This window comes from Pan troglodytes, chromosome 16 (assembly GCF_028858775.2).
Source record: "Pan troglodytes isolate AG18354 chromosome 16, NHGRI_mPanTro3-v2.0_pri, whole genome shotgun sequence".
Classification (NCBI taxonomy): Eukaryota; Metazoa; Chordata; class Mammalia; order Primates; family Hominidae; genus Pan; species Pan troglodytes.
In genome coordinates, this window is record NC_072414.2 from 10,248,783 (window position 1) to 10,264,018 (window position 15,236).

At 36.0% G+C, this 15,236-nt stretch overlaps 1 protein-coding gene, 2 non-coding genes and 2 pseudogenes across 3 annotated transcripts in view; all 5 read right to left on the reverse strand.

Moving 5' to 3' along the window:
* The window catches only part of LOC129137185 (uncharacterized), a 188,035-nt gene that overhangs the window by 142,687 nt on the left and 30,112 nt on the right, over nucleotides 1-15,236 (reverse strand). Inside the window, exons 19-23 of the mRNA XM_063795455.1 lie at nucleotides 12,239-12,425; nucleotides 10,400-10,524; nucleotides 9,120-9,248; nucleotides 7,319-7,435; nucleotides 1,427-1,469 (exon numbers count right to left, since the gene is read on the reverse strand). The gene's annotated coding sequence lies outside the window, so the exon portion shown is untranslated. The remainder of the gene's footprint in view (nucleotides 1-1,426; nucleotides 1,470-7,318; nucleotides 7,436-9,119; nucleotides 9,249-10,399; nucleotides 10,525-12,238; nucleotides 12,426-15,236) is intronic.
* On the reverse strand, nucleotides 427-493 carry LOC112205795 (small nucleolar RNA SNORD109A). Its single transcript, XR_002939878.1, has one exon. It is a non-coding gene; the product is annotated as a small nucleolar RNA SNORD109A (small nucleolar RNA).
* Nucleotides 8,995-9,070, reverse strand: LOC112205718 (small nucleolar RNA SNORD115; annotated as a pseudogene).
* Nucleotides 12,192-12,265, reverse strand: LOC112205722 (small nucleolar RNA SNORD115; annotated as a pseudogene).
* LOC112205721 (small nucleolar RNA SNORD115) lies at nucleotides 14,264-14,344 on the reverse strand. The gene has a single exon (XR_002939816.1). It is a non-coding gene; the product is annotated as a small nucleolar RNA SNORD115 (small nucleolar RNA).

Sequence of the window (15,236 nt, forward strand, 5' to 3'; positions counted from 1 at the left end):
CAAAACATGAAAAAAAAAAAGCAAAAATAATCTTAGAAAATACTCCACAGTAAAAATAACAAAGCAATAAACTTGGTTCCACTGTCATTATTTAATAGAGGCATGCCATATTTCCTTCTTTCAGCACAACACTAATGAGATTTTCAGACATATCACAGTTGCTTGACCCTTAATTCAATCTTCTAAAGTTTTTCATTTGTTACTTAATAAATATTTCCTATATGTAAGTATCTATCTACAATTAAAGCAAGTCTTGGGTCACTAGGCACACTAAAGTGCACACTGACTCATAAGACAGGATGCCACTGCCCTCTTCGGAGAGATAGAAAAGGCATGCTCACAGGGGTACTATGTTGTCACTGAGGGATCCCCAAATAGAGCCAGGCTCTGAGAGTCTTATTTGTCCTATTGGAGGGCCGCACATCTGGACCTCAGATTGACATCTGGAATGAGTCCCTCAGCATCCTCAGACAATTATTCTCATCATCGATCCAAACAAGCACCCTCCCAACAAATAAGCGTTTCCACAGCCAGGCTTATTTTGTGCATGGTTATCTAATGCATCATCAGTGAGAACAGTAAATGTACAGTAGACATTTGTTTAGTATCTGAATAATGGAACTCTCATATACATAGCATGAAAAAACATATGACTGAATTGTTCTAATAAAATTAGATTAAAATCTGGCCGGGTGCAGTGGCTCAAGCCTGTAACCCCAGCACTCTGAGAGGCCAAGGCGGGTGGATCACGAGGTCAGGAGTTCAAGACCAGCCTGGCCAAGATGGTGAAACCCTGTCACTACTGAAAATACAAAAATTAGTCGGGCGTGGTGGCAGGCACCTGTAATCCCAGCTACTTGGCAGGCTGAGGCAGGAGAATTGCTTGAACCCAGGATGGGGAGGTTGCAGTGAGCTAAAATCACGCCACTGCACTCCAGCCTGGGCAACAGAGTGAGACTATGTCTCAAAAAAAAAAAATCTATTGGGGAACTTTATAAAAACTCTTTAATTAACTAAAAGTTTAAGGAGTAAGTGGGGTAACAGAATAATATATGGTATGATTACAGTACTAATATGTATAGAAACATCTATGTTATGAATGTGCCAGATAAAGATGTAAAAAAACAATATTTAGAACATGTGAATTTCACTACAAGATTATTTTCACCCAACATGAACAGTGAAAAAAGGAAATATGTCAATGATTCTCCACAGTTGTTTAGGTCATTTCAAAAAGAGATTTAAACAAAGAGAAGAAACAATAATAAGGAATCCTTGAACAAGGTAGGGACACCCATGGGGAAATATATCTACCAAAAGAATAATCTCCTTTAAGCCTCTGAAATAATGAACTCACAGTCTTTGACGTTCTGACATCACTGCCCACAGAACAAAGAATTTCAAAAGTACCAAAGTGGCTGCTCACCTCTTTTCCCTGAAGTTTCCTTGAAGTTGTTTCAGCTTTTAACCTGCAGCAAAATATCATATAGAAAATAAATCAGATCAGAGAATGCTCCAAATTAATAAAAAATAAAGCACAAGATTGGCTCCATTATAATTTCTTATCATACAAGCATCTCAGCCCTCTACTCCTTGCTACAAACGTCAGCATTGCTTGATCTCATCACCTTTGTCATTTCATTTATAATCTGTTTCCTCCTTGAATTCTTTACTCTGAAAATAGCCAATTTCCTCTCTACCAAGCTATCCAAGTGACACAGTAGTTGTATCTTGAATGGGAAATGCTAAAGTTGTGGTCTACCAATAAAGATTTTATGAAAATACACTGTGCTGTGAAAAATGAAAGACACATGATAGTGCTATTGTGAGATAATTGAGGAGTTCACCAGTTAGGCCTGCTCTGAATGTGTTATTTATCCTGTTGCAATAGAACAGACGGCCATTCATTCAGCCACACCTCAGCATCTCAGATACTTGTACTTATCCTTGATCCAGACAAGTCTACTACCAATAAGTAAACATTCCTCATACCACACTGATGCTCCTAACAGTGTATCCCCTGCATTCAGCTTATAGCAGAAAACAGCACAGGCAGATGTCTGACTTGACTTTAATGAAACTGGCTTTCACAACAGCTCCAGAAGCTTCTCAGAACCCTTTGGTCTAAGCAAAATGTGAAGTGATATTGCAGTGGGATGGCTGTCAATGCTGATATATCTACTGAATATGATAGAAATAAAAAGTCAGGAGTTAACTATGAACTTGGATTATATCATTTAAAAGATTATTAAAGTATGTTAGGATCTATTTGACAGCAGCATACAACATGATATTCCTTCCATCTGACAGGTGTATATTCCCTATCCAGGGTAGAAGACTAGCATACAAATGTCACTAATATTGTGACAAAGTAGAAATAAGACAACTAAACACAGGAGGAGGAAAAAAAAAAAGAGGAAAACCGAAAGCACTTTGCATGAGAATAGGGGAGTGTTGAAGAACATCCCCCAAACTGATAAATCAGAGGTAAAAGATTAACTAGGAAAACACAGAACTAACAGAATTAAGAGAGGTACAAAAGTAAACACTCCAACAAAAACAAAAACTCTCCTAAGTATGAATAAATAAATAGGCAAGCAAAGACTACACCGTGACAAAAGAGCGTAGCAAATATAAAGAAAATACAAACACAATAAATATCAGTCATAGCTACACACACACACACACACACACACACACACACACGTGAGTGGACTCCACACACCTACTAGAAGAAAAATATTTTCAGTGGGCTCACAAAATAAAACATAATATGTTTTCTATGAGAGATGAATCTAAAACAAATGGATTCTAAAAGACTGAAAATAAAGGGATGGGCGAAAGTATATCAGGCACATGAAAACAAAAAGAGATAGGAGTAATCTTTTTTTTTTTCATGCCAATCGCATGCAAGTGTAGTAATTCTTATATCACACAATGTATTCAAGTCCCGCCATGTTAATCAAGGCAAAGAAGGACACTTTTTTTATGCTAAAAGATATAATACACATGAAGATTTGACCCTTATGGAGACTTATATACCAAATAACATAATAACCACCTTTATGAATAAAAAACTACATGAGATGTATGAGATGTAAGGAGACAAGACATAGATGATCCCATAATAGAAAACTATAATACACCATTATCAGAAAAAGACAGATCAAGTGGGCAAAAATAGCAACATAAAAATAAGGTAGATTTTATGGCTACATATTAAACTTGACAGATAATAGAAGATCTGTGTTGTTCTTAAGTGCCCATGGCATAGTCACAAAAAACTGATTATATATTAGGTTGGAAAGAAAAATTAGTAACTCAAGAAATATTAAAAACTGCACTATCTGATCACAATGCAAAAACATAGACTTTACTAACAATAAGATAAAGGCTCTTTCACCAAGAAATTTAAAAAATATCCTATTAACTCCTGAGTAAAAGGAAAAATATAAACAGAAAATACATATGTTTAAATATGTAAATACATATTTTGTATGTAAATATGTTTTTCTATGCAAATATATATTTACATATTATTTAAAAATATACAACATATGAGAATCTGTAATATGCATTTAAAGGCAGTTCTAGAGGAAAATTCATTGCACTAAATGTTTTTATTTTAAAAAATGAAAAAGATGAATGAAACAATTCAATTTTCATCTTAAAACACTAAAAAAGAACAAAAATAAAAGAAAGTACAAGAAAGAAAGGAATAAGGATCAAAGCAGAAATTAATGAAGATAATATTTTAAAAACCATAGATGTAATTAATAATTGAGAAGCCTGTGGTTTTTAAAAAATATTAACTACATAGGCACTCTACTAGCTAACTTTATCAAAAAAGGGAGAAAATACATATATACAAAATAATGCTTTATGAGCACTTGAATATAATGTGCATTCTGCTATTGTTGGGTGTTGTGTTCTACATATGACAGTGGAGTCAAGTTGGTTAATAGTGTTCTTACATCCACCGTTACTGATTATCTTATCCATGTTCAATCACATACTAAGAAAGGAGCATTGAAATTTCAAACTATAATTGGGAATGGTCAAATTTTTCATTTCACTTCAAAAGCCTGTGTTGGAAACGTAACCCTCAATGCAACAGTGTTTAATAAAGCAACATTTAAAAGGTGATTAGGCGGCCGGGCGCGGTGGCTCACGCCTGTGATCCCAGGGCTTTGGGAGGCCAAGGCGGGCGGACCGCGAGGTCAGGAGAACGAGACCATCCTGGCTAACACGGTGAAACCCCGTCTCTACTAAAAATACAAAAAATTAGCCTGCCGCCGTGGCGGGCGCCTATAGTCCCAGCTACTCGGGATGCTGAGGCAGGAGAACGGCGTGAACCCGGGAGGCGGAGCTTGCAGTGATCCGAGATCGCGCCACTGCACTCTCGCCTGGGCGAAAGAGCGAGACTCCGTCTCAAAAAAAAAAAAAAAAAAAAAAAAAAAAAGGTGATTAGGCTGTGAGAGCTCTGCCCTCATCAATGGATTAATGCTGTTATTGCAGCGGTGGGTTCCTATAAAAGAAGATATTTGTCCCATCCATACCCTCTCTTTGCCCTTCTACCATAGGATGACAGAGCGAGAAGGCCCTCACCATGTGCCAGCCCCTTGATCTTTCCAGCCTCCAGAAATGTGAGCCAATAAATTTCCCCTCATTACAAATACCCAATCTGCAGTATTCTGTTACATCAGAGCAAAATGGACTGACACAGAAAACTGGTAATATAAATGCAGTATCTTTTGTATCTAGATATCCAGTTGTCCTAGCAACATTTGTTGAAAAAACTGTTCTTTCCCATCACAGAGAGGACAATGTCCAGATAACATGCCTTCTTGGGGTGCAGGAAACATAAGGTTCAAAAGCCGGTGCAGGACTCCAGGATGCTAATGCTCCTATTTCAATATGAGGGAAGTCTAGGTCTCACGCTGTGTGAATCAAAAGCATTGTTCAAATCTTGTTGACTAAAAGTAATTGGTCAAGTAAACAGCAATATCCATAGTGATCTGGGAACACACCATTCAGTAGAACTCAAGAATGGGCAGGTCAACTTGGTATTTTTCAGGATTTGAGTCTCTGATATGGGTGAAATGAGATAGAACACTTCACCACTGATTTTAAAGATTTTAGAAAGGTTAGAAATCTTTTGTAAACCAGCACAGTGATCAAATACATCATAGAAAAAAAAGCTGGATTTTATTTGGGGCAAAGGGATATTAAACCTGGAGATTTTATCCAGCCTGGGAATCTCTGCCTTTTAATTTACATATTTACTGTATTCACATGTAATTTTATTATTTAGTTGAGTTTATTATGTCATTCTTCTTCTCCTCTGTGTCTCATGTGTTTTTGTTCCTCTATTCCTCTTTACTTCTTTTTCATTAAGTAATTATTTTATAATGTAGCATTTAAACTTCCTTAATAATTTTTTTCACTATATGTTTTGAATTTTTTCACTGGTTGCTCTAGGGTTTACTGCATATATCTTAACTCACCCAAATAAGTTTCTAATTTACACTAGCTTAATTTCAGTCTTATACAGAAATGTTACACCTATATAGCTCTATTCCCTTTTTGCCATCTTTTGTGGTATTATTATACATATTACATTTATTGATGCTATAAGCCAAGAAAGACATTATAATAAATATTAATCTACCATCTGTAGTCATTTCCTTAGTCTTGTATTGCTTTGCATCCACCTATCTTCTTTGGCAAATATATTACACTTTTATATGTTATAGACCCCAAAATACATTATATACATATTATTTTATAGAATTTATTTTAAAATCACTTAAGAGAAAAATTACATTTCTACTGTCTTTTATATTTATATAGTTACCTTTACAAGCATTTGCTTTGTAGTTGTTGATTTGAATAACTACCTAGGCTCACTTGCTTTCAGCTTGAATAACTTCTTTAAGTATTTAGAGAACTCTTTTAAGGGGGTTTTGAGAGCAGTAGATTCTCCAACTTTTTTTTTTTTAATTGAGGAAGTCTTTATTTTGCCTTCATTTTTGAAAGACAGCTTTGCCAGGTACAGAATTCTTAGGTGACAGGTTCTTTTTTCTTTGAGCATTTTTAATATGTTATGCCTTTGCTTCTGGCCTCCGTTGCTTCTGCTGAAGTCAGCTGTTAATCTTCCTGGGGTTCCCTTGTAAGTAACAAATCATTTTTCTCACACTGCTTTCAAGACTTTCTTCTTGTTTTTGACTTTCAGAAATCTTACTGTGATGTTTCCATTTGTCAATCTTTGCATTTATTCATTGGAATTCATTGAGCTTCCTGGACATGTAGGTTATTGTTTTCCACAAATATGGGAGGTTTCAGCCATTATTTCTTCAAATATTTTTTTCTGATCCTTTGTATCTCCCCTGCCTGTCTGGTACTCCCATATGTGTATGCTGGTATGCTTAATGATGTTCCACATTCTCTGAGACTCTGTTTCTTTATTCTTTATGCTTTCTGTTCTTTTGAACATAATCTCTATTGTTCTATCTTCAAGTTTACTTCTTGTTTCTTCTCCCAGTTCAAATCTACTATTGAGCCTTTATAATAAATTTTTAAATTCTAGTTATTGTACTTTTCAACTCCAGAATTTTCATTTGGTTCTTTTTAATAATTTCTATCTTTTTATTGGTATTCACTATTTTGTGTGACATTGTCATCATACCTTCACTTTTTTTTTTTTTTTTTTTTTGAGACAGAATCTCACTTGTCACCCATGCTGGAGTGCAATGGTGTGATCTCAGCTCACTGCAGCCTCTGCCTCCTGGGCTCAAGTGATTCTTGTGCCTCAGCCTCCTGAGTAGCTGAGACTACAAGCGTGAGCAACCATGCCCAGCTAATTTTTCTATTTTTAGTAGAGACAGGGTCTTGCCACGTTGGCCAGGCTGGTCTGGAACTCCAGCCAGTGAATAGTGCTGCTATGAACATTCATGTGTATGTATTCATTTGAACATTTGTATTCAATTCTTTTAGTGTGTACTTAGGAGCAGAATTGTTGGGTTACATGGTAATTTTATCTTTAACTTTTTGAGGAACTGCCAAAATGTTTTCCACTAAATCAGGAGGAAAGAATTGATAAGTGGTCTTCTAGAAGCTAACAGAAACAGGTGAGAGAAACTATATCCCAAATATATTTCTTTATCTTAAGCTCAAACTAGAATACCCCAGAAAAGATAAGGACCAGCCAGTCTAGTTTTCATGTCATCTCATGTCCTCAAGACAACATAAGGTCTTATTGTTGAAAAAAGCCATGGAACTCTACAATCACATATTCACTTTGTCTGAAAATACGTACCAGAGTGGCATCCTTAAATCCTGGTTGAAAGTTCACAGGAGACCAAACAGATATCTGGGTGTGTCAGCTGTGCTGGTGTCAACAAGCCAAAGAGTACTCTTCCTCAGTCATCCTTATCTAAGGGGAGGAGGATAAGACAGTAGATCAAGATGACAAATATTACTTCCTGTATGTATGGCTTATGCATGCTATTTCTTAATGAAGAGATATGATTAGTACTGGAAAAACTGATCCATTAGATAGGCTATAGGCCATTTATTCATCAAACAGAATAAAGACTAACTATACAGGTCTCTTGAATTTGGAGAATATCTCAGGTAGTTTAATGCAGAAATAAGACCTTCAATTGATCAGTCTTGTTTACATATTCAAGGAAGCCATATCAATAACAATTGGCATTAACATGTTGCTTGCACTCCATCATATAATGATCATACTGGAGCCAGGTGAAACTCAGATTTTAGAAAACAGACATCATACTACTCATAATTGTATTTAATTTAATGAATGATGGGATATGTATATATCAGAATTAGAACATGTAGCCATAATGCCATAGTCTTTATGTTGTGAATCATCATCAATAAACCACAAACATTGTAAAAACTTAGCAACCTGACATATATAAATTACAAGTTAATATGTTAACTTCTATATTTAGACCAAATGAGCATCACATCTTAGAGATGATACCAATAATCACAAAACTTGTCAACATTATATCGATGCAATTTTAGTAAAAAATAAAGTTTCCCTCTTGTAGATCCTTGCAAGTATGCTAGTCACTCATTGAGAAGAAGAATGCTTAATGATAATCATGTGGCCTGAAGGAATGGCCCTGACTGTCATTCATATAAGTGTCCATAAAGGTCTTATTTACCATTGGCATTATTCACAGCACACACTTTCATCATAATGAAAACGAAGCCAAAGGTACTTGAGAAAGAATAGTCGGGCACCAGATTGCTCATCAATTTATCCAATTTCAAGTTTCATGGGCAAACACATATTATTGAAACTCACATTTTTACCCCAATTGCAAGGACCCTTAAGTCATAAAGATTCATCAATGATCAAAACATATCCTAGCACTGTTAAAATATTATACTAACATTACAGAAAATTTTGTCTGTATATTTAGACCACGATAACTGTAGCGCATTGAGCAAAATTCCAATGTATCATATTTCTCAACCCTGAAAACAATCAATCGTAGGGCAAAAGTAAGGATTTTCTCATGCGGATTGCATCACATGTGTCAGTCAATCATTGAGAAGAAAACCCTATCGTGATATTCATGTTGTCTGAATGAATAAATCTAATTATTATAGAGCTCAGTCTTCACTAGTTCAATTATCTATTTGAAATTTTTCAGTCAGCAAAGGCAGCCTCTCACCTCCACTCAATAGAATAGTGCCAGTAGGACTTACTAAATCATCCAATGAGAGAAAAAGAGCAAGGGTCTTAGTGCCAAATATCCAAGAAAATTAGGAATTGTAGGAAACTTAAATAGCACTTACAGAATCAGAATTTATAGTTTACTTAGAAGCACACAGATAGAAGCGTGCAAAACAAGTTTCGCAGTAAGATTCCATTGCTAGAATCCCAAAATAAAGTCCCCAATGGAAGGAAACTAAGAAATCCAAACTTCTTGTCTCACAATTGTTACCTAGGCTGGGCCTCAGCGTAATCCAACTGAACTTAATTTTTACGTCATCATTTCTCTTCAAGGTAACATCTCATCATTGACCCAGCCCATGGCACTCATGTGCATATGCACACTTGGATCAAATATGCTTACCAGACATGGTTTCCTTAAACACTGATGGTAAAGTGGACTGGATGCCACATTTTCAGTGCCAGGCAGTTGAGTGGTGTCAGTTTCTCCCTGAACAACAGGGTAAAGGGTTTTCTTCCTCCACAGTCTTTTCTGTAAAAGACAAGAGTAGGCTATAGTCAAAGGGTGGGATTACATCTCTTATATGTGCATGACTCCTAATTGCTGTTCCTAATTTCTACAAGACTGAGATGTGTGATACTCCAAATATGACCCGTTACTTAAGCTGTGGTAGACCACTGATTCCCCGTGTACAGTAAGGGCCAAGCACATAGGTATCATGTCTTTTGATGACCTGGTAAGGGATTATTTCCCTGCAGAAATAAAAGCTTCTTATCGTCTTCATATCAGTAACAACTGGCATCATACATAGTGTATGCATTTCTTTATAATGAATCTAATGACACCTGAGTGAGACTCAGGATAAGGAAATGAGATTTCAGACTACCTGTATTGTATTCAATTTCAATCAAGGGTAACCTATAGCTGAATCTCAAGCCATTCCCTAAAATTGCCAAAGTCTTTCAGTTGTGAGTAGTGCCCAATGATCCACAAACATCATAACACCATACACAGCAACCCAAAAAATAAAATAATAGAAAAGGATTGTCTATTTGTGCAATCACTAAAGAGTTGATTGCAATGAATTACTAAATGTCACATCTTTAAATCAAAGTACGTTCAGGCAAAAAAAAAAAAAAAAAAAAAAGGAGTTTTAATGAGGACCCCATTAGATCAGTCACTCATTGGAAAGAATAGATCATTGCTCACTAATTTTGTATGAACAGGTAAATGTAATCATTTTGAAGGCCAATGTTTAATATTCAAATGGTCCACTTGAAATTTTTTAATTACGAAAGACAGAACTCATATATATAATCCGTGTAATGACACACCTCTTGCTGGATGAACATTCTGAAGCACACCATGAGGAAAAAATAAACCAAGATATTCTCTCTAATAATGTATGAGTATTAAGAATAAAGACAAGATAAAAGAATTTTAAAAGTTCCTTTAGAAGTAGGTAGAGGCAAATGATGTAAGATTCCCCCAAGGGTTTCTTCCTACCAAGTTCAAAATGGAATAACCCATACCCCCCAAATCTAATGACTTCTCACACCTTCTTTCAAGGATTGGCACTATTTTGAGCCTCAGCTTAATTCTATTGAGCATGATTTTTACATTATTACGTCTCCTGAAGATACTCTTTATACATATATTTACGTTGTCTTGTAAACCCTTACCAGAATAGCATCCTTAAACAACGGTTGCAGGGACAGAGGATCAGTTAAATTCACTGCAGCATGCCTGTGCGGTAGCACTTGCCTCTGTGACAACACCAGAGGGTGCTCTTCTCAGCAGTCTTTATCTACAGGCATAGGAATGGGACCATAGTTCAAAATCAGACATAAATTGTTCATGTGTATATGGCTTACACAGGCTATTTCTTAGTGGACAGATATGGTCCATACTACCACAAAAAGACATATTACTAAGGCTCTAGACCATTGACTCATCAACATCATAAGGACAAGGTATGCCAGGTTTTTGACACTGAGTAATCTGTGATATTATCATATATCATACTATAGAGATGGTAAACATGACTGAACATATTCCAACATTATTTTAATATAATTTCAGTAAAAAGTGAACATTTTTTGAAAGAATTCCATCAAGTAGGCCAGTCACTCATTGAAAATAAAAACCTGCAGTGAGACCCATGATTCTAAATTTGTGAACCCAGTCATTTCAAAGTCCGTATTAGGAATAAGTGTCATCATTTCTAACATGTGCTTTCATTATTCTGAAAATAGTGGGGTCACATGTGTGAAAGGAAAATAAACTTGGGACCCCAATTTACTACGCCAAAAGAAAAAAAAAATAAGCTGAAAGCTGAGTCATGCAAGAATTTCCTTTTGATCTTAAGCAGATAGCTACAGATTAAAGGTTAAAGATCTCCATAGGTAGCTTCTCTATGTTCACCTTATCTTATGTAAAGTGCTGATTTACTGAGCATGAGATGAATACATTATTGACTATACCCCTACCTGCTCCTTTTGTCTTGGAACGTACGGATTATCATACCCTCCCTTTTCCCCCTCCAGCCCACTTTTCCCCTTTAAACACTGAAGCCCTCAAAATCATCTTTGGAGAAAGACATAGACCCCAGATGGTTTCTGTGATTTTGGGTTTATTTCTTCTGAGCATGTGCTTAACCTTGGCAAAATCCACTTCTAAATAAACTTCTAAATCTCAGATACTTTTTGGTTTACACATGATAGGAACTGAAATTTGAGTATCAATTTGGTGATCAAATTACTAAATATTTAAGTTTTATAGGCAAAGTACATACTGATCCTCACATTCTCCTCCCCATTACCACGGTCTCTTCCATTACCATGGTCTCACAGTTACAGAAAGTTCATCAGTAACTCAAAACAGTGAAACACTGTTAGAGCCCCCACAATAATAATATAAAAAATTTTTGTCTAGTCATGTATCTATAGCCAAATGTATATTAAATATTGGACTAGGTAACAGTGAATTTAAAAAATCTTCAATATTGATTGTATGAAGTTCAGATAAAAAGTAAAGATTTTGTCATAAGGATTATATCATAAAGCAAAACTCATATTGAAGTTCAGATTACCTGAAGGTGTAAAACTAATTCCCTTAGGTGGGAGTCTTCCCTAGCTCAATGTTCTAGATAGAATATACACGTCGGTAAAGGAAGCTACTGATCTTTTATAATAGAATGGCACATCTCTTGGCAGCATGTCTTACTGAAATACCCAATAAGAGAAAAAGCCAAAGAATGAGACCTGAATATACCTTACTATTAGAAATTAAAGATCACTGAAGCAAAGCTTATAGGCTGAGAATTTTTTGTTCATTTATAGGTGCACTGATACAGTTGGGCAAACAAGTTACCCATAAAGATTTTGTTATTTCAAGTTCAAAATAAAATTCCCCTTGAAGGGAAATAAGAAGTCACTATTATCTGTTTCAGCATTTTCATCTAGGTAGGCTGAGCCTCAGCATAATCCTATTGAGTGTAATTTTAAGGCATTATTTCTCACCAAGACATCAGAAGATTTCATTATTGATGAAAGACATGGTACTCCCCATGCACACTTGAGAAGGCTTCCTGAAGCTGTGATGCTAGGATGCATTGGTGTCAAGAGCATTTTCATTAAAGGACACCTGGGTGCTGTCAACTGTCCCAGTCACAACAGGCCAAAGAGTGCTTTTCTTCCATATCATCATCTAAGGGACAGAAGTAGAGCAAATGTCAAAGGGAGAACTACATCTCACCTGTGTATATGAGTCATGTTTGTTAATTGAGCAATATTGACAATACTAAAAAAATGACCCATTATAAAGGTTTCAGTCCACTGGTTCACAAACTATAATAAGGACAAATCATACAGGTCACTTGGCTTTGGAGAAGCAATTCAGTGGTTTTATGCAGAAACAAAACATCCCATTAATCATCGCTTTATATATTCAAGGAAGCTGTATCAGTAACAATTAGCATGGTTTACTGTATATGAACTTTCATAAAATACAGACACTCTGGAAGCCACTTGCATCTCAGGATCTAGAAATCAGTTATCAGGGCACATGGAGTTATATTCATTTACATGCATCTTGGCCAAAATGCCCAGTTTTCATATTGTGAACCCTCATCAAATGACCCACAAACATGACAAAATGGAATAACATGAAAATATTATAATAGGTAGAGGTGAAGGCCAGGCACGGGGGCTCAAGCCTGTAATCCCAGCACTTTGGGAGGCAGAGGTGGGCAGATCACAAGGTCAGGAGTTCAAGAACAGCCTGACCAACATGGCGAAACCACATCTCTACTAAAATTACAAAAAAATTAGCCAGGAATGGTAGCACGTGCCTGTAATCCCAGCTACTCAGGAGGCTGAGGCAGGAGAATCGCTTGAACCTGGGAGGCAGAGGTTGCAATGAGCTGAGATCGTGCCACTGTACTCTAGCCTGGGCAACAGAGCGAGACTCCGTCTCAAAAAAAAAAAAAAAAGGTAGAGGTTAATCTATGTCTACTCTTATATGTAGATGAAAAGAATATTACATTGTTTCATCATTATTTCAGTAAAATTTCAATAAAAAGACTTGTTTTAATCATGAGGAAGCCATAAAGAATGTCAAGTCACTTACTGAGGAGTAGAATGCCCACTGGGACACATATGTTGCCGCTTTGGTGAACCTACTCACCTCAAAGGCCCTTTCAGGACCAATTGGAAGCATTCACAGCCTGTATTTTCATTATACTGAAAATGATGAAGTCACATGATATTTGGGGTTTATAATTCAGATACTAGTTTACCCATCAACTTATTCAGTTCTCTGTTTCATGAGGAAAGCAAATTACTGATGTTACATATTTGTGTCCACTGGCATGATATTTCTGTTATGAAAAGTTTACCAGTGAGTAAACTGGCCATACCATTACAATATCTTAACACTTTTAAGGTAAAACAAGAAAAAATTTGATGTAGTTGTATATATGTACCCAAGTGAACACTGCATGTTAGATTGGGCATTATTAATCAAGTGAAACAGAAAATAAATTAATATGTTCTCAACTTTCAATCCCACCAAATTCAGGTAAAAAGTAAAGATTTTGTCATAGCATCATATCAGATAGGTCAGTCACTCACTGAGAAGAAAATCTATACTGAGATCCAGATTTTTTAAATGAGTAAACATAATAGCCTTAAGAGAGAATCATCACTAGCCAAGTGATCTATTTTGAATGTATGTGTGACGAAGGCAGTCACTCTGCTTTCATTAATGGGATGATTGCATCTCTTGCAGCACTGAAAGATACAATGAAAGATACAATGAGAGAAGAAGAACCAAGGAATGAGTCCTAAATGTCTCATACTATTAGGAATTATAAATAATGGAAACAATGCTTAAAGGATGAAAATGTGTTGTTTACCCAAAAATGCATACACAGGGTTTGGCAAAGCAAGTTCGCCACAATGGTGTCTTTTTCTCAAGCTCCAAAATTATTCACCTAAAAGAAACAAGGATTTCTAACTTCTTGTCTCAGGTTTGTCACTTATGTTAAGTCTCCACATAATCCTATTGAACATAATTTTTATGTCATCTTCCCTGTCGAAGACAATATAACATCTCCATATTGCCCCAAGCCAGGGGGTTAATCTATGGAGTCATCTCCCCACAAAGGCAGAATCATAGATATTAGCATGCTTATCAGAGATAGATTAATGTTCTATGGTGGATTGGAGTTGCTACATATTCAGTGCTGGATATCTGGATGGTATAAATTGCCCTGGGTGCAGCAGGCCAAGTGGTGCTCTTCCTTTGCTCTCACCTAAGAAGAGAGTAGGCCAGGTGTCAAAAAGGAAAACATTATTTCCCATAGTTATATGGCTCATGCATGGTTTTCCTTAATGGAGCAAAATGGTCAGTACCCCAGAAATAGCCCATTATGTAGTCTATAGACCACAGATTCACCAAACACAAGGACAACATATACAGGTTTCTTGACTTTGGAGAATCACTGGTGTGGGATCATGCAGAACTGGGATGATGCCACTGATCATCCCTTCTCTATGTAATTGAGGTGGCCATATCAGAAACAATCGCCATGGTCACTTGCCATTTCACACTCATAACATGAAACTTCTAAAGCCACATAAAACTCAGCTTCCAGAAATCAGATATCAGGCCACTCAGAATTGTATTCGTATTTTATTATTTCTTTCACTTGCTTACTTTGAATTTAATTTGAATTTTCCCCCTAGCTTTCCAATGGGAAGGATTATTTATTTAGATCTTTGTTCTTTTTAACATACATTCAGTGGTATAAATTTCCCAGTAGGCACTGCCTTTGTTGCGTTCCTAAATTTTTGATAAGTTGTGCTTTCAATTCCATTTAGTTTGAAATATTTTAAAAATTTATCTTGAGACTTCTGTGACCTTCAGTTATTTCAGAGTCTGCTGTTTAACCTCCAAGTATTTTCATGTTTTTCAGCTATCTTTTTTTTTTAGTGATTTTTTTTTACTTTCATTCCA